Genomic DNA, 23492 nt, shown 5'->3' on the forward strand with positions numbered 1-23492 from the left:
GCCTGATTACAGTTAACCCTTTAGAGACAATGCAAAATACTGTTGCTCTATTCTGCTGTCCGCTCATGTTTTAACCAGCGCCCTTAGTGAGCAGTGGGCAGCCATGACAGGCGCCCAGGGAGCAGTGTGTGGGGACGGTACTTTGCTCAGTGGCACAATGGCGGCTCGGGATTCGAACCTGCAACCTTCTGATTAGCGGGCCACTTCCTTAACCGCAGGACCACCAGTGCCACAAAAAAATGGTTACAGAGACATTTTTCATCCCTGGGTGGGCTTGAACCACCAACTTTTTGGTCAAAAACCGAACGCTCTAAATGATTGCGCCACAGAGACCTTCTGCGTTTTGCAAAAACTTCTGATGCATGAGAGCCATGGTTGAGTTTGCAGATCCAGGGGTGGCCTCCATTTCACCTGCAAATATGTAAGTCGCACTGATAACAGGGGACACAGTAGCGATGACAGGGAACGTCACTCCATCCTCAAGTGACCCAGAGTCTGTTTAGAGTTTAGAGTCTGGCTGCCCCATGCGAGTTGTATGAAACTTGCTGTAAATTAATCTCCATGGCAGCTCCAAATCAAGCCTTACATGGGTCTGTGAGGGCAACTTTAGAACATTATCAGTAGGTAAAGTGCGCTGTTTTAACATGGGAACCGGCTATTTAGTTGTGTTAAATGAGCCAAGCCTTTCCAAGCCTCACTGATAAGATGAAAATCATTACAAAATACGCTTAGCCGCTCACAGCACACAGCAGAAGTGAAAGTGTCACATCAGTGAAAGTTCATGATGCAGATGCAAGTCACAGATGGTGCCGGGAGCAGGGAGGACACTGCGCTTGTAATTTACTGTTTTATTTTCCTTTCCTGCTCATGTTCCCACTTTTTGAATGCGTATCTGGAACCAGACTCATGTCTTGATTGTGGTCCCCTACCACGTTCCGCTGTTGTGTAATCCCCGTGGGTATGAAAATTATGAACCCCCACCCTCCCCATTAAAGGAGTGAACTTGTGTCATGGGCCTCCTGTTCAGTGTTACTATAACCGATCTTGTTTAATTTTTATGGACATGATGCTTTCTTTTCGAAAATAGTAAAAAAACGGAAGAGCAATCACCAAGACTTGACTTGGTCTGTATAGCTGCATAAAACATGAACCAGATGTACTCCATGCAACAAAGTACTGAGGAGCTTCCACAGATGAAACCAAGCGCACAAGGTCATTACAATCTACACATTCTCACAATATTCATCACCATTAACTAATTCTAGAACCTAGTTCCCAGAGCTCTTCATCAAACCATCATCAACTAATCCATCATCGTCTCATATGTACACAGAAGAAAAGGATCCTTCTGGCTTCTTTAGCTGAAAAGAATCTGGTGACACTCTTAAATCATGTGCTTCTGTCAAACATGATAACACAGACTTTACATCTCTCTTCAACGTGTTTGAAAATCCACGAGGTTAAGAATCTCCGGCAAGGAGATCCAGGAAAAAGAGCTCATCTTCTTCAAAGGTGGGTCATGTTGGTGTGGCAACGGTACATTATGCAGAACCGTGGTCCAAGTTCAGGCTGTCAAAAACAAAAACAACGTACTAGTAATTCTGGTAATGAATGAAAGACCATGAAGAGTAAATGACTGCAGATGTCTTTTTTGTTAACTACCGGTTTTCAGTAATTCACAGAAAAACATGCACACAATGACAATCAGAGCTGATCTTTTTTCTATGATTATTTAAAGCTGCTGTTTTTTTTTCTCCTTCTTATCTGTGGTTTTGGCAGCACTTTCTCACAACGTTGAGAAAACATCTGGTCCTGCATGGGCCAGAAGCTACGTTCTCATTGACAACACACCAGTGGCGTGTTTATTCTTCTGCCCTGGTTGGGTGGCAGAGAAATAGGTCACATCCACTGAGAAGCCATCAGATGACACACTGACCACAGAAGCTGAGAGGCTGAAAAAGTGAAGTTGCCATTTGTAGTGCTTTTAAAAGTGGGAGACTGGCGGGTCAATAAACTGTGTTAAACATATCCTGTGCAAAGGAACAAGTCCAATCACAACTTTAAAGAGAGGAAGCTTCCACACTTTTTCATCAGCTTCTATAAATATATATGCCATTTACCATGCACGAAATGCACGAAACGGCACCAGCCCCAAGGTCCCGAGTTTGAATTAAAGTCACTGGGGCCACTTTTCAAACTACACACAACACCAACAAACCAGCGGTCATCAGTGAACGGGAAAGTATGAGCGTAATGTCCTGCCCTCCCATTGTAACGAGGCCTGGCTAGCTGACTAGCGTAGCTTCGGAGACGTGCTGAGTTACCTGTTACTGAGTTACTGAGTTCCCTTCACTGGCTCCCAGTAGCTGCACGCATCAGGTTCAAAATACTGATGCTGGCCTACAAAGCCAAACATGGAGTAGCACCATCCTACCTCACAGCCCTTATTACACCTCACACTGCACCTGGTATACTCCGAGCCTCCAGTACTGCTCGCCTGGTCCCTCCATCTCTGAAGGTAAAAGGAAGACGCTCATCTAGACTCTTCTCCGTCTTGGCCCCTCGGTGGTGGAATGAACTTCCCCTCGAGGTCAGAACAGCTCAGTCACTGAGCACCTTCAAACGACAGCTCAAGACCTTCCTCTTTAAAGAATATTTAGATTAAATTGTAATTTTCTTATTGTCGAACTTTGTGTATAGAATCTACAACAGAGTGAATAAAATAGATGTATTCATAGTTGGGGTCCTAGTGAACCGGAATTGATCTCTTCATCGATGGTAACTTGAAAGCACGTTGTAAGTCGCTCTGGATAAGGGCGTCTGCCAAATGCCGTAAATGTAAATGTAAATGAATAGTTACAGCACCGTGGTGGTACGGTACGTGTGACCTTGGAGTGGAGGGTAGCATCTGCCGTCTGGATGGTCCACACCGTCGCTGTCCACCGTTCATTCCAAGTGTCTCTTTAGAGGTCATGAGGGTCCAGAACAACCATTCCTGCTTAACAGGAGAAGGCAGGGGGATGATGGTGTGCAGCGAGAGACAAAGTCCCCTCTGAATAAAGACATATCCTCAGCGAGCATGCTGCTTTGATCAGTCCCCAGAAGAAACTCATCCGCTCAACACACGCAAAACCACAGTCGTAAAGATGATGAGGACTGTTCCGTGCGTGTGTCCCACCTCAACATTTTAGGGTTTTATGGGTTTTATGCTGGTGCGGTTGAAGAAGTTATGGAAAATGCTTGCACATCCACATGCTTTGGATTGCAGGTAGTTTTATGGTTTAACCATCTCAATGATCTGATATTTATTACTGTGACACTGAAAAAAATTCTAACAAAATTTCTTCTTGATAGGTCCTATGTTTCCTTATTTGATTACATTTGATGATATTAAAATATTAGAAAATGAAATCAATGTACATTGCATGTACTGCACATGAAAGTGATTTTTTTTTATACAGAGCACAGCACAGTACACGGTGCACACAATGACATGTGTCCTCTGCTTTTAACCCATCACCATTGAGGAACAGTGGGCGGCCATGAAAGGTGCCTGGGCAATAGTGTGTGGGGACAGTACCTTGATCGAAGGGGTTCGGGATTTGAATCTGCAGCCCTTTGATTGTGAGTTTGCTTGCTAGGCCACAAATCATCCTTCAGTGCCAGCCTCATGCCAGGCTGGTGGGTCTGAGGGGAACTGGCACCAACACAATCAATACTGCTGCTGGCTCCAGATGGGAACACAACTGTGTAAACTGGTCTGAAGCACAGCGAGAATTGGACAGTTTGGGTTTAACAACAGTGTTGAGTGTGTGAGCAGCTGCCCTGTGTGAGAGTTTAATGCATGCAACGCAGAAGCCAGGTCTATGAGCCTCAGGTGAAAGGGCACTTGTCTGTGTTCTAACTGTTTACACTCGCCAATGAGTGCAAGATGGCAAGCCACTAAAGAGAAACAGAGGTTTAAATGTGGACCTTCTGCACTGCAGAGACGAGAGTCAATGCCAGGTAGGTGGACCCGTCCAACAATGCAGGTGCTGCAGCTGCTCTCTTTGCTCAGATGTGTGAATGAACTGATTTTGAACTGTAACATGCAGTCTGAGGAACTGTCTGTCCTTGGGTCTGTTTCTCAAGATTTCTCTTTTGTGTGTCTTCATTAATGTGGAGATCATTGGAGGGACTTCACAGAAGTGAAAGGGCCTTCATGGGTGAGCTGCTGAAGGACAAGGAACAACGGGAGAGGGAAAGGAAGGGGTAAATAAACAGTGGAGGGAATCTTGTTTTAGCCCAGGGTCCCAACTCATCCGTCTTTGGTCCGCGTTGCAAAACAAAACAGCAGAATTACCCAACAGACGAAGAAAGTATGCAGTGAGCTGCTTTAAACTAGTTCTGCCTCACAGCATGTTAGCAAAGACAAAAGGGAATTTCTTAAGCGCATTGTCCAAATGGCTCTACCCTCCAAGCCACTCGCACACACAACTTCTTTATTTATATACTCGTGGGGACCAGATGTCATAAATCTGTCAAAAGTTATAAATGTGTAGGTACTTGTAAAGTAAATGTGCTGTTCCTAACCCTAAATGTGTTTTTGCTCTTTTTGGTGAAGAAAATGCCTTTAAATTCCACAGGACTTGCAAGAGGTCACATCATGTCGTGGACACACAAAAAAAAGGGGACACAGGCACACATGGAGGGACACATGCACAGAAGGGATCGAAGAGGTACGGACTGAGTTATGTGGGAGAGAGCAGCGCGATCTTGATGTGCCATGTGGCCACCTAGCAGACGAGATGAGCTCAGCTCCCCTGCCCGTACCTCCTCAGGCCCCATCTACCCCCCCTGCTCTCAGGAGGTGAGGACAGGAGACCTGCAGCCCTCTCCACGGGCTCTGGTTTCAGGATTTTGGCATGAAATAGTTCAGTGCTGGCTTGGGCGATGACTGAAAGGTAAAGGTTTCCATATGTCTGTATGATGCACTTCTGATGAGGCTCAACCAAAGCAATGGCTGTTCTACTGAGATCATTGTCAATTTCCTACACAGCATTAGTATTTATATATTTTAGAAAGAATAGACTAGAGAGGATAAAAGCACATGCTCTTTTAACCCAGACACTGTACAGTCCGACATTCACAGAAAGTTCTGTACCCACGTTTGTTTTGACGTTAAATCATCTCAGCATGTGTAGCCACCACCAATGCAGCCCACACATGTGATCTTTTCCTGTTTTTACAGAGGGCCTGTTGTGTACACCATGGAGCCTTGGAGGGTCTGCAAAATGCTACTATATGGAAACAGGCAGCAAATCACCAGACCCTCAAACAGCTCCAGCCCTGTGTGAGAACTTGAGAACTTCCTCTCACCCGAGCCGTGCATGATAGTGACAACGAAGTTTACAGAGATGGCAAATCCACAACGAACACGTATTATTAACGATCTGCACCGAACAAAGCATGACTGTAAACCCTCGCGGGAGAGAATGTTATGACTGGTGACACATCCGACACATCCGCATCTGTCATCATCGACCCTGAGGACAAGACGGATACGTGCGTTTAGACGTGTGTATGTGTAGAACGTATGCATGACAGACCAGAGGTCAGGGGTGAGGGGAGAGCTAAGCAGGCATCCTGTAGGAATTGTCCCCAGGCCGCAGAATTCCTGTCCATGGGTGCTGATGGAGGTCTGCGTCAGAGCGCATCAGGAGCACCCCTGACCAGATCAAAAAGCGTTCCAGTTGATTGATTACTGAATCAAAGTATTCAATTAAACAAAGTATTTAAAAGTATTTTTTTATTTTTTTTTCTCTCTCCTACAGTTTTTTTGTGTGGAGTTTTTCCTTGTGTGCAGAAGGGTCAAGTGTGGGGGGTGTCAACTGTAGGGCCTGTCAAAGCCCATTGAGACATACTGTATGTGATTTTGGGCTATATAAGAAATAAATGTTGTTGTTGTTGTATTTAAAGTCTATAATTTTAGTGCAATGCATAATTAAAGTACTCCTGGTCAAAATGACATACATTTAAGTAGTCTGACCTCTGAACAGCATTAGCTGCAAACTGAACCTGATTAACATAACAACATTTAGGCACGCATTAATTTTCAGGGTATTAGATATAAAAACAAAGCATCAAATTTGTTTGCCAAGCAGCCTTATGAGAAACATTCGTGTCCGCGTCACAGTTGTGCATTGTGCACTGACCTGGCCGTTTGTGACGCACATGGCTCTCCAATCCCCCTCAGATCTAAAGTTGCGACTCTGTGGCTTAAGTGGATGAAGGTTGCGCAACGGGGAAGCGCTGTCTTTTGTGGAGCCTCCTTTGGAAAAAGCCACCACAAAAGCTTCTCCTTTGCCGGGGTGCACAACACAAACGGCTGTATCAGCACGTGCATCACCTGGAGATAGTCATATCAGATAGTCACGTTCATGCCACGGCGCTTAAAAAACAGCCTTAATGGACACATTTATCTGCACTCCCCAGACAGCCAGCACAATATTTGAAAATGCGGGGGGCGGGTATTTTGACCAGATAGCCAGAGGCTGAGCTGTGGTGGCATGCTCTGTGTGATTGAAGCTGATAGCCTTGTGGAAGGAGAACAGCCAGAGTGGAAGGCGGTGAGGGGAGGGGGCAGGTCTTTTCTTCTGAAACAGGTGACCGAGTGCATGTGAGAAGAAGCCACCTTACATTCATTCATTCATTGCTTCAAGGAGAACTGATGAATCAGGGACAATAGTTTGGTCTAAGAGCACAAATGGCTAGATTGGCTGAAGAATTGCATTTCTGACAATAAATTAAAACAAAAAGCAACAGATAGTCAGGCACATATATAGAGAGATTCCAGTTAGAGCTCTGGCACCTTAATGTGCAAATAATGTATTATTAGCTAGAGCCTTAAGATACAGGGCTTGCAACTTTTCTTCCCGCAAGATTATGGTTAAATTCACGAATTAATAAAGCATACTTTTCTTTGTGACACACTTGTCTTCCAAAATGTAGAGCTTTATGTCCTAAACAAACTTGTTGTGGTCTGACTTTGTGGATTGTTCCAGTTCTGTGTTCTGGTCTGGAGTTTGGTGTTGACTGTTTGTGTTCCTGATGCCCTGATTGTGTTCACCTGATGTTAAATGTATAAAAGTAGCCTCATTGTGTCTAGTGATCCACAGGTCATTTTATTTTACCTTGTCCTGCCTTCGTCACAGAGTCACCTGACCGTTTTTTGACACAATCAACTCAGTCTGCCGTATGGAGGGATTAGGAGCTGACATCGCCAGCATCCTGTCTTGTTTGTGTCTTCATATCCCCTGGCGGGGTCACGCACCCTCCTCAATGACAGTGGAGGTATGGATGTGGTATCCAGCAGGCTCTTGACGCTCATCAATGTCCACGATTGGGTAGAGGAAACCTGCCCCTGTGTTTCCGGATAGGGTCATGCACGCTGGATGCCCTTAATGTTCTGCAGGGACATGGATGTGGTTCCAGCCCAAAAAAGGGGCCATGCTTTGGACTGGTACTGTGCCACAAACGCTCATCCTCTGTAGATTTTACGAAGTGAGTGTTTGTCATTGTGATACACAGCAGCACAGCCCACGGTGCACACAGTGAAATTTGTCCTCTGCATTTAACCCATCACCCTTGGTGAGCAGTGGGCAGCCATGACAGGGACCCGGGGAGCAGTGTGTGGGGACGGTGCTTTGCTCAGTGGCACCTCAGTGGCACCTTGGCGGATCGGGGCTTCAAACCAGCAACTTTGTGATTACGGGGCCGCTTCCTTAACCGCTAGGCCACCACTGCCCCCACAACTAGGAGTCATTCCGGAAATTTCATCTTTTTCCCCTGCTACCTAAACCCGTAGCGGAGTATCTGTTCTCTTTCATGTGGATCGAACCATAACAGTCAAAACTAAGAATCATGCAGCATGTTCTTGACCTGAGAATATATGTAATTAAAATACTGAAACAGATGCAGACACGTGTGTCTTTCTTTTAGTTTTTATTATATTATCTGACTTGGCCAGTTTATATTAATGCACACAGACATACAAAAAATGTCTGCCTAATCCAATTAGTTTACCTGCAATGTATGCTTTTCATCATATTAATGGCCTTTCACGACACATCTAGAGCCATAACAATAATGCTATGTGTTCTTTTGATACTTGAATGCACTTGAAGGCAATTAGTTTTATACTGTTACACGAGTGGAAGCTTAAAAGAATGCCCAGGAATTCTGTTCATATTCTGTGCCTTAGCACATAATGCCACCCATTGAACTACTGTCTAGTATTTACTATGGTTGAAACATAACATTTATTAAATGATGCCTTACATAGAGGACTACTCTCACTGGAACAATATTTTATCCGGGGTATATTTACTTTATCTCATGTACATGGTTTACATATTTCGTCCACCGCATGCTTTGTGTAGACCTTGTCAGTGTATGTTCTGGAAAAAACTGTAAATGCCTGCACTGCCTTGAACGGGGCTGCAGGCTTTAGTGAGATTATGTCTCAAGGCTGGAGGATATATGGAGGATATATATATATATAACAGTGAAATTAGCTAGGACATACAATATAATTTCTTACCGTCTGGTGCAATTCATGCTGTAGTCTACACAGACTGGACTGTGACCCCAAGTAACTTCATTCTCACGCACCAGGAAATCAACGAAACTGGAAAAAAAACAATGAAACTGATACGGACCATCACAGATGAGCGGAGACCTGGAGAAGCTGGCAGTGTTTCAGGGTGTTGTTGATATATATATACGATTTTCGCTTTACATTATGAAGTTCTAACTTGCATTTGTAGACATTGTAACGGTTTTCTGAAGTATTCCTGAACCCACGGGGTAATATGCTTTACAGATTTTTAGGTGGTTTTTAATGTGGTGCCGTTTGAGGGATCGAAGGTCACAGGCATTACAGGTTTCTACAGATTCTTTGAATCTTTTGATTATATTATGGACAGTAGAGGATGAAATCCCAAGATTCCTAGCAATTGTACATAGAGAAGCATTCTAAAACTGCTAAGCTATTTGCCAATTAACCTGCTCACCTGCATAATGTTCTAAACCAGTGTTTCCTCAATTTGACCAGTTTTTTGCTGCAGGCATCAAATTCAAAATGAGAGAAGATTTGTAAAAAAACAATAAAGTTTATCAGTTTTTACATGATATATATTGTCTTTGTAGCATATTCAATTGTGTATTCAGTTGAAAATGATTTGCAAATCATTGTATTCTGTTTTTATTACAATGTCCCAACTTCATTTTAATTGGGGTTGTGCATATAGCAAACTCCAGAGAAGGTAAAACCACTGTTATAAAGCTGAATCAATGCCGGAATTCACTTGAAATGAATGTGAATTATCCAATTACATTTACAGCATTTATCAGACGCCCTTCTCCAGAGCGACTTACAATCAGTAGTCCTCCCCCCTAAGTTGCTCCCCCTGGATTTGAACCTGGGTCTTCTGGTTCATAGTGTGTTACCACCCTATCATCCATAAACTGCAACATATTCCTGTAATCAATGAAGGAGTGCATCCTGACAGAAAAGGGTCAGTCCATTTCACACTGCATTCAACAACGTTCATGATCAAGAGTTCCTAGTTGTCATCTGCTTATAAAAACTCTCCTGAGTGGAACGAGTGCTATTAACACTCTGTGGGTTTAATGCTGTGACTGATCAGTGTGGATATGGCACAACCTCATGGCAACATTTGCCTGTTTAAATGCCCTTGGCTGCATAAGTTACAATTATATTCATGTTCATCCAAGTGAGCATTGAGTAAGAGAACTAACAAAAATGTCAATTACCAGAAAAAATATTACAAATTGCTGCCACAAATGGCTGAAATGTTCATGCTTTTTAAATTCTCAGGTCAAAATGCATGTCCCATGGATCCTTTCTGTAGAAATTGGATCATAGTTCTGAACAGAGATGCTGACGCCATGTTGACAGCCCATGCCTAAACACCCCAAATCAATCAATGTGAGTGTCTCAATATCTAACACATCTCCCTGCTGTTTCCAGCATGCCTATTTCAGGTTCCCATTCTCAACCAGCATGAGGTCTATGTTCCTTCACATAAATCTGTTGTGAAGGTTTCTAGGTCTTCAACCCCTGCCCCCGATTCTTGGTTTCTCTTTGATTTTTGGCACTCCAACAGAGGCATGCGTTTCTTGAAGTAAAGATCACTTTGCTCTCCTTACGTAAGCTCCCCCAAAAGTCAAGACTACCAGGTGTGAGAAAGCACCCCGGTGGGGATGTTTCTATTCCGCAGCAACTGCCTGGCTTGATTTGTGGTTTGCACATGATGCTGGGAAGCTGCTCTTTGACTCTGTCTGTCTTAGGACAAAGAGCGATGCTGGTATCCACATTTTTGTTCGAATATTAATTCTGCTTATTGGACGGCAAATGGCTAGAACGCTTCCTTGTGAAAAGGGGAAGGGAGGAAAAGAATGACTGAGACAGGAGACACCTGTCAGGCTGATCAAGTAGGACAATCCGCTTTTACATCCGCAGATGTTCAGGATAGAGCTGCCCCTGTGAAATGTTGCATATGGCTGGGAAACGAGACAACATTTTCCATAAAGTCCTTCTTTATTTGAGTTAAACTGCCAGAACGCGTTGCAGAGCAACAATTTTACCAACACGGTGGAGGCATAAACAAACATGTGGAATATTAAATTCGATTATTGTAGCTCTCCCCTGGCAAGGCATGCATTGTTCCATTAGCATAGACACATTAGCTGTCACATTTCCCTAAAGAATAAAAAAAAAGTGGTTTAAAGTGTCTGGCCACCTTCTCATGAGCTTTGATATTCAAATGAAACATGGAGCTATACAAACAGGGCCCATGACTGAGGGCAGAGGAGAAGTTGGATGGAATCTGGGTCGGATGAAAAGAGGGGCCCTGACATTTCACTGCAAGCGACTGGGAACAATGGGACAATGCTGGTTTTAATGTCACGGTGGGAAGGGAAAATGGGAATGTGTGAGGTTTGAACCCAGGCTTGCGTGGAGTAACACCATCAGCCCATAGGAAGCGCCACCGCCGTCACCCAATCAACGGCAGACACACTCTGAGTTACCGTGGGGACACGCCTGCCCCCGCCCAGAGTCAATAGTGGGACCACATAGAAGGATTAGTTTAAAGCCCAAAGAAATAAAGCGGGGCTTTTCACATTACGTTTTATCTTTTATTCCCAACCTCATTCCAAACCCTAGAGACCCATCTGCTCCTCTGGGGGTTGGGACAATTATTCCCACGTGATAAAGGGAAACCTGTAAATAAGGGACAATCAACCCTCCATGTCTGTGACCTCTGGAGTCAACAGTTCGCACTGCTGATGTACATTAAGCTCCGATTGACATGCCATGGCATGACTTACCCAGGATAATGAATAAGTGGGAAATGGTTAAACATGCATTAAGCTAATTAGGTTTTATGAGCTTAACGACCCTATGATAGCTGTGCTTTTGTTGCCAATTGTGACATTAACATGCAGTCAGAGGCCCTGTGTTCTCTGCCCACAGTGGCGTACATGCCGTGTGTTGGGTTTATGTGGTTGAGCTGTCACATCTCACCAAAAGGAGGATGTGCCGATGGGCCAGATTCATGCTCGGAAATCGTGTGAACAGAAGAGCTCAGAAGCTTGGTGAAAGGCAGCCCTTCTTGCAGAATGAAGTGGAAATCGCACTTAGCTGGCCGCAATACTTCCTCACCCAGAAAAAAAAAAGGCTTTTGAAAACTCTTCCTCATCAGCTCGAATTCAGCTCGGCTCAAATTGAAAAGCACATCAATGATTACATTCATAATGTCCTCAATGAGCATTCATTGCAGTCCAGTGACGTGATTTGGGGTGCCCATGGTGTGCCAGCAACGTGTGACTTAGGCCGTCGAGCGTGCCAAGCACAGCCCTCACCAGGACGCTCCACCTCCACGCCGCCCTCGTGCCCTCTGCTTACAGGCGGACGAGCTGGGGTGTACGTGCAAACTGGCAGCATCCCCTCCAAATCCAGCCCCCACTTCTCTCTTTTCCCTACTTTAGATTTTTTTTTTTTTTTGCATCAACCCCACCACTCCACTTAGCTCCGCCCCACACCCCACCCCGACCCATTCTCTGTATACCAACATCACCCCATATTATCTGCTCGGTGTGCCTTTGTGTGCACTCATTCTTGCTCTCTCACACACAGACACTCTGCGCAATGCATGATGGGAAAGGCTCATCCACATTAATGTTAATTTTATGCAAGACGCAACTCTGCTGGTATAATGGGGCCTTGGCCACTTAGAGTAGCCCATTCAAATGTGTTTGGCGACATTCTCTCTTATGGCTTCCCTGGGACGTGCAATGAATTACCTGCCTTCATAGTATCTTTCCAGTCTCACTTTCCCCCTTCCTGTTACCTTTTGAATGAATCTGGTGGATGGAAGACTCAGATTCTATTCATTTCAAGTGGCGTTTTCTCAAATCTCAACAACAGTGCCACAAATATAGTATTATAGTATATGATTAATCTATTCTATTTTAGTAAAAATGGTTACACAATTGCCAAGGCAGTTGTAAATGAACAAGGACCGCATCACAAATACTGGCTTCATTATTTCTTTCAGGCCAGTAGACTTGGTGAACTGAGTAATTGACCGAAGAATCAATTAAATCAGAGGGTCCGGAGATGACGTCAGTGTTGCTGTGCTGATTGGAAATTGGCCTCCGTTGGCTTTCCTCTGGCTCTCCACATACAGCCTGAGCCCCGGCACACACGGCCACAGAAATAACAGAAATAACAGCCGTGGGCATGTGCCTTTTTCTTACTTTGTACACATTGTAAATGACATCAACAACATTTATTTCTTATAGCGCCCATAATCACATACAGTACGTCTCAATGTGCTTTGACGGGCCCTACAGTTGACACCCCCACACTTGACCCTTCTGCACACAAGGAAAATCTCCACACAAAAAAAAATAGGAGAGAAAAAAAGGAAAGAAAGAAAAAAAGGAAAGAAAGAAATGTTGGGAAGGAGTGAGGGACGTCCTTCCAGGGTAGAGTGAGCCTGCAAATGGTGTCAGTGCAGAGTTGGAAGAAACGTTGGGAAGGAGTGATACAGAGAGGGACGTCCTTCCAGGGTAGAGTGACCCTGCAACTGGTGTCAGTGTGCAGAGTTGGTGATGATCTGTCCAAGAAAAAGAAAGAAGATAAAAAAGTAGATACGTTTTTCACTAATGATGACTGACAAAGTGCCCCCTTTTTCACAAATTCGGTTGTGTGATGACATTTGGTGAGTAGAACACATGCATTAGTGGAGACTCACCAAATATAAATTTAGCACACACTGCCATTGCAGTTAGATGATTATTGAATTGTCCTTGCAGCAGGCAGACGCCTCGGCTGCCTGCTCAATAGATGCAGTAAAATTCAATAAAACTGTGTGCATTTTTCCTGAACACAGAACAATGAGACGTGCCTCCCCAGGCTGGCCAAGGTCAACTCTTTTGTCTGCCTTGCGGGTGGTTTACAGCCTCAAACGAGACTCAAGTTGGTTCTTTCAAGCATAAACAAAGAGAGGCATTAGATCCAACAATCTGAGCTGCAGCTGTTCACCTTCACGTGGTGTAATAAATGACAAAAATGGGAGCTGGTTAATGCACTGTCTGAAGGTGGTGGGACATTCTCTTCTGACAGGTTTAATGCATTTCAAATAAAGGCTATAATGTTAAGCACACTCCTTTGCGAAGACTGTTGAAAACACAGATTTTATGATGATGGCTACAAGGCCGCAAGGGCAGTGGACCCATAATCAGAAGGTTGCCGATTCATATCCCGAACCGCCAGGATGCCACTGAGGTGCCTACACAGCAGTCATAGCTGCCCACTGCTCACTAAGGTGATGGTTAAAAGCAGAGGACACATTTCGTTGTGTGCTGTGCAGTGTTTCACAATCATGTCACTTTCACTTTTCTACAGTCTCACGAAAACAATAAGTAATACAAACTAATGATAAAATGTGTTTTTATAGTGCAAAAACCTTTAAAGAAACCCCACAAGACTCCATGTAAATATACATTTTCAGGAAACTGAGAAATATTAAAATATGAGTAAATATTTTCAGGCCAAGACACTGACAGGTCAGCACGTCAGTTGAACCCCTTCAGTTTGGCAAAGTCTCCGTACTCGAGGTCTCAATCCAAAAGAAGTTCATTAGATGAAGTCTCTTTGGAATGTGCTGCTGTCCCCACTTTTCGTTCTGCTTTGTGAGATCCTCCCTTACAGAGAAGTGCTGCAGTAATCCAAGATTTAAAGGCGAAAAGGTCAGGCAACTCTGAATATTAATTTTTCTCATTTAAATGCGCTAATCATTCAGAAAATTTCATGGACACACTGGTCAGTAATTGGAGAACAGAATAATCTGCTGTGCAGTTTGTAGATGTGGCTGTTTCTGGGCTTGATTTTCACAGAGCCTCAGGTGAAGGACCCTGCCAGTATGCCACGACCAAAGCACCCCACAGAAAGGCCATTATGCTGTTGAATTCCCACATGTCCAGAAATTAGGAACGTAAAGACTTTGGAAATCAGAGCCCTTTGTAAAACACCGTCAACAAGGCCCTGCTCTGCATCAAAAAAAGGTCAGCATTTTACTTTTCACAGGTCCCATTTCGTGTGTTTCAGGGTGAATGATAATTGGTGTGTTGGATCACATGATGGATGGAGCAATTGGGATGATTAGAGAGTCCCTCCCTACCCCCACTTGCCAGTGTGTCTAATTCTGCTAATCCCTGTAGCTAAAGGAATATTTATCAGCGCCAGCCCTCATAGTGACATTAGCCAGGCCATACACACTGTCAGCCCAATATCAGTTTGCAGGAACCCTTTTTCCTCCCTCAAACCCAACCGGTTACGTGAACGAGCGATAGGAAAGGTTGGTAGGACTTCATGGATGGTGTCCAGATGTTGCAGGTTTTTCTGATTTGTGCACACACACTAAAGTCCATGCATACACACAAAGCCAGTTCAGCTCGTCCGATTGCCAGACTTTGGAGAGTTATAAGACATCGTTGTTCCTGCTTTTACTGCAGCCATGGCTGTTCCCTGGTGGGAACAGTCTCCATTGCACAGCCCGAGCAAACCCTACACCTGTCTGCACCACAACGTTTCGCAATGCCCAAAACTTACCTACATCATGTTTCATCCTCACTGGTCCACCCTCAAGATCTAGACAACTTGATGCACAATGGAATTGCAGCAAGTATTGACATCACAATTATTATGTCATTTTGAAGAATACACAAAGGAATAAACTTCAAATCAGAGCTAATGTCCACTTTTGGGGGCATAAAGAGGGTTATTATGCTCTCCAATTCTAATGTTGACCTTTACTTTGCCTTTCAGTGTGTGTGTGTGTGTGTGTGTGTGTGTGTGTGTGTTGTAGGGTGGTTGAAGAAAAAATATTGCATCATCCTTGCTTCTTTCATGTCCAGGGATATGGGGTACTGCAGAAGACAATAAACACAGAATATGTGTGGGTCACAGAGAGATTGTTTATCCAGGCAGGTGCTCCAAGTGATGCGTGGGCATTTTGTTATGTTCACCCCGGGAACAAGAACTGAAGGCAAATTTGGCACAGAACAAGGTACATGAGTGGACCAAATGACCAGTAGATGTGGAAACCTCTTCTGGGCAATCACATGGATGAGGTACGATTGGCCAGAGGGGGGCAGTCTCACTTCAGCAAATGAAGAGCTGCCCAAACCAAAGAATTTAGGCCAGAGAAGTTTCACTCAGCTCTCTGTCTAAGTGAAGTGCTGAGGCAGATTGTGCAGCAAAACACTCAAATGCATTCTCAATGTTTTCCTGTAATTATTTCTGAGCTGCAATTTAGAGCTTGCAGTTATCCACACCCTCACTCCATATTGATGTGCATAAATACATTGACTAGTAGGTCTAGTACCAGTAAATAAATCTGTACCAGTAAATAAATGACGTAAGAATAAATAGTTCAGTAAAACAGGTTTAATGTACTTGTTGGGAGGAGAATGTTTGTATATGCAGAAATATGCATATGCGCTGCGTACTCTAAATACTATATACACAATTCAAATAGGTATCAGTCAATGTCTATATTGACCAGCACCCAAATCAACTGATCTAAGTGGTTGCAACAGCCCTGGTTTTGGTGTAATGGTAAAATCCATGGCTGGGTGTGCTCTCTGACTTACTGTCTGTCAGATGGCTGTCTGGCCAGCTTAGCTTTTCTGGATGCATTTCCCTAACACAGGATGCAGCTGCCTTACAGTCGACTGAAGGCCATCATTCATACAACAATGCTTCTCAGGCAACTCCAAATCCCGTTCCCACAGAAAAATTATTTATTCACACATATCATGTGAGCCAAAAAGAACTCCTTGCCCACCTTGCTCTAAAGTGATGCATTAGAACCTTAGCGTTTTCGAACATTAGAAAGTGAATTAAGGACATTTGGTTCTGCTGATTTTTCAAAATATTTATCTTAAAGACACTTAAGTTGGCTGAATGGATAAAAAAAGTCAATTTATCAATTATCTGCAGAATGACACCTAAAAGTGAGATGTAAAGGGAAGGTCTATGGCCAGCATAAAAGTTTTCAGCTACTCTGCTATCGTAGCTCTTCTATAGAATCATTCCATATGGACTAGCCTCACTCCCCGCATGATACGGTGGGCCTTGGACATCCCTCATCTTGTCTTCATTGTCTTTCCTCTGAGCATTTTTTGGTAGCTACAGGACAGTAGATAGCAGGAACAGCCCACCACACCTCATGCTATCCCCTTTGTTCCTGTTAATAACACAATAGCAACAAGAATAGAGAACCGAACGGTTCAGTTACTGCCTTATAAATGCTACTCCTTCAAAATTGAAGGAGATCAATTTTTGATGCCTTTAGTTAAAATTGCTTCATTTGCTGCACACACACATTCTCTGTCACCATCGCTCAGTCACATGTGCTGTGACAACGATGGGGTGAGAGGGGTGTAAGTATTCATTGCTGAGGCTCATTTGTGAATCAGTGGCACCCGTTTCTGTGATGCGGATGCGGCGCTGGGATCAAATGTTTGACAGGACATTGCTGTTTGGCATGATGGCAGACATAACATTATCTCTGCAGGAGAAAATCAAACCCGTGCCATGGCCGTGTGTCAGGGGCTCGTAAATAAGCATGTCTCCCTCGATTAGCCCTCTGACTTTACTGCTTCTCCATCCAAGCTCTATTCTCACAGGTCTGAGATGACTGCGGCAACCTCTGGCTGATTAAACTGTGTCCAGAGGAAAGGTAACACGGTAGCAGACCACCAAACTCAGCCATCACCCACAAGGCCTCAGCATGAGGTTAGAATGCAAACTGAGGTGACAGTAAATCAGAGTGACACATTTGCTGTGACCAGCATGCTATGCAAGTCTGTATGTGTGTGTCCACTCAAACTTCAAAGGCCTGGATTTCCACCTCGCGCCTCTGCTTTTGGGGGGCGCCGGGGCGCGGGGCGGGAGTGGATCCCCTCTCCCTCCTCCAGCCCGCTGCTGCAGGGAGAGGATGTGTCCAGCTGCTCGGGGTTTGATCTTGAGCAGGGCACTGTGAGAAGGGATATGAGCCCCAACGTGGCCCCGGTTCTGGGGAAGCCCGCATGAGGACAGGGCTATTTCAGAGAGACACGGAGGCAGCGACCCCATAGGCCGGCGAATGACTTTAACAGCGTCCCCTGCCATGTGTGTCCCGTACAGAAACAAAGCAACATCGGGGTGAACTTCAAAGCGGCCCGTCCCGCTGCACTTTTATATGAGATCATGGTAAGTCGTCCCTTTAATGTCCGCAGCCCCTACAGCTGCGCAGAAGGCTGAGGGTGAGACAAGTGTTTCAGAGGATCCACCCAACATTTCCTCCCTCCGCTTTGGCCCTGCGAGTTCGCACATGTGGCTCAGCAACGGGGGGTGTGCTGCTTTCAACAAAAGGCGGCAGCATCCGAAGCAGAAAGTCAACAACAAGACATTCCTTGCAGGCTCATTTTTACACACATTTCTAAAAAATTTGGTGTCTCGTGTTGTGCTGAACCCCTCCATTCGACCTCAGGGGGAAGAAGTACAGTGGGAGAGTTGAGCACAAAGTCGGCAGGAGTCAAAGCAACATCTGGATTCCATCAGTGTATCGCACGATAAAGGGGGAGCAGCGGCAGGAAACGTGTGCAGGAAACAAAGAAAGTGGTTGTTGGGTGCCAGCAGACCTCTTTTGGGCCCTTGGTTTTGCCCGATGTAGGGAGGTCTGGCCATGGTCAGTAGCCAGGACTCTGTGACCCATGGTGGCTACCGATGGCATACCCGTCCCTCAGCCTGCTGTAACATGCAAATCAGTTTTTTTTCTCTATGCTGTTGTCTAGTTTTCTTTGGAAACTTCCAAATATTTAGTCTGGGAACATCTGTGCAACAGGCTGGGAGCCACAAGGCTGGCTGGTAAGACTGGGAGAACAAGGGCGGAGCAGTAAATGAGCACAGAGACACATCCCACAGTGGATATAATGAGAACTGGAATTATGTAACAACAATAGGTTAAACATCAGCTAAGAGTTAGAGAATTGTCCACAAGGGACCAGCAAGCAGGTTGTTGTCGTTTGGACGGTGGTTCAGAGACTCTTCCAACTGCTGTTAATGCAAACTAAAACCCCATGATGGCTTTGTTGGAACACAGATCCCTGTGGTGTTATCTGAGAACAAACACAGGGAGCGGGGGCTTTAAAAAACAGGCTCCGACAAATCTGGATGACCATTAAAATGGAAGGAAGACGTCTCTTCAATGGTATCGACAGGCTTTCTATTATCCCAAGGTCAGCAAAGGCATAGGCTCAACCTCTGCACATTGGTTAATCTCTATGAGAGATAAGAAGAAGAGTCTCTTGGAATGTTCCTCTTAAAAGCGCTCCTTTCAACTCTGAAAAGCCCACTCAAGAAACCTGTTCACTGTTCGCTTCAAATTTCCGCTCTCACCTATAGGACCAGGACCGTTACCACTGAAACAGATACTAACAACTTGAATCTGCGGTAAACCATGTTCTAAGCATTTTATTTGGAAAATTATTAAGACAAAGCACATATAGCATCTTGGTTCATGACTTCGCTCAGACGCTCTTATTTATACACATTTATATATTGATTTGTTTAATTCATGCACGGTTATTGCTCACAGATCAAATAAATCCATTAACTTCATTGAACTGTTAAATCTCTGTGATCAAATGGTGTCAAATTAACTACAATTAAAAAAAAAAAAGACAAACTCTGGTTTGGTTCAATGTAGGGCCCTTTGGGTTCCTTTCGAGAGGTGTATTGAAACACCCCTATTCATGAACAGGCTTCATAATGCCTGTTATTACCAACACAAGCAGTCATTATGTCTTTCAATGTATCTTGCATATTTAAATTTGCAACGTACAATCGTGTCAAGATGATCTTGAAGAGAAAGCCAGCCCATGTCATGTGTACGCTCACACTGTAAAAGATCTCCATGCTATTCCCTGCTGTCCGCTGGGATAATCCTGTTACCGTTACTCTATTACGCTAGCTCGCTAAATGGACACAGCACGTCGGCAGCGGCAAGCCCCAGCGGCCCTGTCAGGTGTGGATCTACCCGCCTCTGTCAGAGGAGATGTCATGGACGTGCTATACGACCCTGGGAACCACGTTTCCCCCACATAGCTCTCAGTGTGCAGCGCAGTGACTGGCTGATTTGGGAGGGGGTGCTGACAGCCAGTAGTGCTGTCGCGCTGGCCCGTGCTGTCAGGCTGGGCCATGGAGAGGAGAGCGGTGGTGTGGGACCCACAACATCTGCTTTCAGCCACAGCTGTAGCCTGGCCCAACGCCCGCACAGCTGAGTCTAGTCCCTCAAGACAAGCCCTCACCACCATTCATCTAGAAGGAAGTTAGTGGGCAAAGTCTGCCTCACGTAACTTATCCAGCGCTGCTGCAAACTCAATCAATCATATGGCTAAAATGGAAAGACTATATATGAGTATAATGAGTAACAAGATGTGTTGTCTTTAGCCGCTGCTGCCTTGAGGGAACTTTTCTTTTGCAAGAAAAAGATGCCTCCAGAAATATTTAAAGTTTCTGTTGATTTAAAAGCAACTTTCTCAACTTGAAAAATTGCCGAAAAAAATACAGAAAAAGTTGCCAAAGGTTGCCGGTTCAAATCCCGATCCGCCGAGGTGCCACTGAGCAAAGCACCGTCCCCACACACTGCTCCCCGGGCGCCTGTCATGGCTGCCCACTGCTCACTCAGGGTGATGGTTAAATGCAGAGGACAAATTTCACTATGCGCACCGTGTGCTGTGCTGCTGTTTATCACATGTGACAATCACTTCACTTTTTTTTATATTAAACTTAAACTGATGTATTTATTAATGAAGCATTTATGCATTAATTGTGTAAGAAAAAATATGTGACAGAGAAAGTAAGCTTAAATTCATCATCAGCAATCAAATGTGGCAAAAGCATGGCTAAAGTGTTGACCAAAATCTTTTTTTGTGACAGTATATACTGCAACACGACAACTTACTTAAAAAGAACAACCCCCGTTTTACCTCATTTAAACTGACCTGCATCACCCCGGCATTCTGGGTGGCTCCACCCCCAACACACTATAATATATTGAGCCTCTGTCAACACCCTCTAAGACGTCTCAGACCACTTGTGAAAAAGTGGGGAAAGCCTGTGTGATGCATGACTGGGCATCACTGTGAGTAATTTTTTTTCAAGACAACACATTTGCTTTTTAACAACGTTCGCTCTGAACATGAACGTGACAGCTGCACTGGGCTCATGCTGGCAAAGATGAAGGCGTTGTTCCAGGTGTTCTTTTCCTCCATATAATATGGACAAAGGTCTTTACCGATATTTCTGTAAAGAAAAAAAGATCTCAGAATGTTTGCAACCAATTTTAAATCAAATAAAGTAAATCTTAGCTGGACTGAGATCAGACAAAAAGCAGCAGATCTACTGATCAGAATTTGTTTCGCTGTGTAATTGTCTAGGTCTAAATAACAAAATGCTTAGTCTCGATAAAGTCTGGCATCAGTGTCGCAAATAACAACGCAGTTCATTCCCAAAAGACATAAGGGAGCAATCGCTGATAATCTCTCTGCGCCTTCAGAACTTTCTAGGATGTCAGAGCATGCTAGGCTTCATATCCCAGAAGAGTCATTATGCAGTCTTCACGCAGACCGTCTACGCAACTGTCAATTCTGCGTGCGTATGAGACTGTTTGAAACTCATACCGCTGGGGGACTATAACACTTTAACGTCACTTGGTTCTTCCTGTTTTAGTCTGGTGCATCTGCTTAAGTATGTCTTCTCCCTGTCATTGTCTCAGAGTTATGGAGTTTCCAAACATCCATTCCTTTTTAATGTAGTTCATGACTACAGTGCAGGCCAAATGTTTGGGCACACCTTCTCATTCAATGTACTTTCTTTATTTTCATGACCATTAAAATCAGAACTATGAATGAACACGTGTGGAGTTCTGTACTTAACAAAAAAAGGTGAAATAAGTGAAAACATGTTTTATATTCTAGTTTCTTTGCTCTGATTACTGCTTTGCACACTCTTGGCATTCTCTTGATGAGCTTCAAGAAGTCGTCACCTGAAGTGGTTCTCCAACAGTCTTGAAGGAGTTCCCAGAGGTGTTTAGCACTTGTTGGTCCAGCTCACCCCAAACCATCTGGACTGGGTTCAGGTCCGGTGACTGTGGAGGTCAGGTCTCCACTTTTTGTTAACTACATAACTCCACATGCGTTCATTCATAGTTTTGATGCCTTCAGTGAGAATCTACCAACGTAAATGGTCATGAAAATAAAAAACACATTGAATGAGAAGGTGTGTCCTGTACTGTACATAATAGCTGTGTGAAAACAGGATTATTTGTCCAAATTTCTATGCTTTATCTTGTGATTTTTGCCTGTTTCTTCATTTTGAGGTCTCTGTTGCTCTATGCGTCCTAAGTGCCTCCCTAGGGGAAAATGTGCATATTCAGAAGAAGCACACTCCCACCTGGTTCCTGTCCTATAGTGACCCTTTCCCATGGTGGGGATACCAACCTCAAGTGCCCTGTTAGGCCTCAGCATCCCTGTCTCTTCACCCACCCCTCACTCCTCTTTTGCCACACATCTGGGAGATGTTGGGTGTGACAGGGTCCACTGGACCCACAGTCTATAAAATCTAGCTTTATTCCTATGTTGAGGTCTACATCCTGTGTGTAAGTGAAACAAGATATAGAATATAGCCCACCTGGTGAAAACCAGACACGTGTAACAAGCACTGCAACCGTGGTAGTAAATTCTGCTGACAGAATCACAAGCTGCCAAACCAGTATGTATCAGTGGGCTGACAGGTACATTATGGTACATTATCTTACATTTCTTACATAAAATGCACTGTTACAATTTTACATTTATAAGTCATGCATTCAACTATAGTGTTATTGCTTGACTTTGCAATAAAGAGTTTTATACATCTGCTTTAACAAGGACAAATATATAAAACATGTAAATAATATGGGATTATGTAGGATAGACTACATACATGAATCAGAATGAGCCTCTTCTGTACAGTTATTTTAATTGTCATGCCAAACAAACACACACACACACACACACACACACACACACCACACACACACACACACACACACACACACACACACACACACACACACACACACACACACACACACACACACAGAGACAAACAATGCAGGATGATGGAGGGAGGAACAAATCAACTTAATATAGAAGACCATGTGATGATCCCAAACACCCTTCACCTGTTGGTTCATAGGACTGTGAATCAGTTCATTGGTGCCACCTGGTGTATCAGGTTCTCTGTGGTAGCAGATTAATACAAAACGTTAATTTTCATCTGTATTAACATATGTGATGTTCGGTTGTGGACTACACTGGCAACAACAGCCTGACACACTATCATGCCACAGTGGGTTGAAAAGGGAGAGGTGCACATTTTTGGATAAATGCTGTCATTTCATAAATGAAAAGAACACACACACGGTTTAAATGGAGCACACGAGAAACAACATTAATGAAGGACAAACACATAAAAGGGTCTAATCATCCCTACATAACAGGTATCACATGACCCCCCCTTCCCCCAGAAGGGCTCAACACTTAGGCGCCCAACAAAAGTTACAGATGGAGGTGGCAAACACCAGATCTCAGAACTGCCTGCCGTGACACTGTCATGGTTTTTAGTCGGCCAAGGCACTGGTGGACCGCCCACTTCAGGCTTCCGAAATGGAGGTGGTCCTGGGAACTCTGTCAGACTCACAGCACAAAGAAGTCAAGTGAAGGGATTGTCATTGTGAAACACAGCACTGCAAATGGTGACACAATGAACTGTGTCCTCTGCATTTAACCATCACTCTTGGTGAGCAGCGGGTGGCCATGACAGGCGC

This window comes from Denticeps clupeoides, chromosome 5 (genome assembly GCF_900700375.1).
Source record: "Denticeps clupeoides chromosome 5, fDenClu1.1, whole genome shotgun sequence".
In the NCBI taxonomy this organism is placed as follows: domain Eukaryota; kingdom Metazoa; phylum Chordata; class Actinopteri; order Clupeiformes; family Denticipitidae; genus Denticeps; species Denticeps clupeoides.